Source organism: Camarhynchus parvulus, chromosome 4 (genome assembly GCF_901933205.1).
Source record: "Camarhynchus parvulus chromosome 4, STF_HiC, whole genome shotgun sequence".
In the NCBI taxonomy this organism is placed as follows: domain Eukaryota; kingdom Metazoa; phylum Chordata; class Aves; order Passeriformes; family Thraupidae; genus Camarhynchus; species Camarhynchus parvulus.
This window is the reverse complement of record NC_044574.1, coordinates 42,307,206-42,308,386: the sequence shown is the minus strand read 5'-3', so window position 1 is coordinate 42,308,386 and position 1,181 is coordinate 42,307,206.

Below are 1,181 nucleotides of genomic sequence, written 5' to 3'. Positions count from 1 at the left end.
AATTTATCATCAGCCTGTGCCTTTAGCACCAATGGAGCAACTTAAAGACTAAATTAAATACTTTGGAAAAAATTAGAGATACTAACCATCTTCTAAGTTACTATTTAGAAACTACGTTCCTTAAATGAATGTTGGCATTGGCGTGTCAGCAAATGTCAGGGAGCTGGAGGAGACAGCTGGAATGCTGCAGAAGCTTGCCTTCAGAGGGATTCAGTTCCCTATCTACTTGTCAGGTTAACAATGATATCTTGTGCTTAGAGACACTGCCTAGTTAATTTCCATATATTAAAGCTTTAAATAAAGATTTTTATTCTAAAATCCAATGAAAACATTGAGGCTATTGTACTAAAATATACTTTATTAATACAAAATATTTTCTGTCATCAATAAACATATAGATAGGATCTATACAGATATATGTATATTCTTATACATTAATGTACATATTTTTATATTTCTCAGCTCTAATTCTCCTATGACATTTGTGTTATGCTGTAACATGTACAAATTTTTACAATATAACATTAAATGAAGCTCCTCAAATTTTATAGTAGAAGTTAAACATATCAACTGTTTTCCCTTGTCTACAGACTTCAGCATCTTTTCCTAATTGAGAAGTTGTCAATTTGTGAGCTTCTCCTCATTCCTCTGAAAGATGTCACCCACATCTTCTCACTTCTGTCTTCTGTCAAAACCTTCTACCCAGTTATAGAAAGGCTTAAAAGTCAGTGAGGATGCAGTATTCAGCTCAGGAACAGGCACCTGACAAACTCTCTTTATCTCTGCCACTAATCCTACCACGCTTTTCATTTCCATCCCTCAAGTCAGCATAAGGACCTTCCTTGCTTCCTCTAGCTAGACACTGCAAAAATAAAGATCCAGATGATCCCTTTCTCACAGGCTGCCTTGTCTCAGACTCTTGAGGTCTGTTGTACAATAAACTCTGGTGCCTGCTACAAATTTCATCCTCCCGTGATACTACAGTTGGAGTTTCTTAACAGACTAAACCCAAATTCAAGACTCCAAGTGCTAAAAGCCCAGAGCATCAATGATGGACATCACCACCCACTCTGAAGGCCTGAAGTAACTTAGAATTTTCTCATAAAATCCAGGTGTGCCTCTTTTGAATTGGCAATTCTTTTGCATTCTGCCAGGGCTGCAGTTCCTCATCTCTCGTGCTG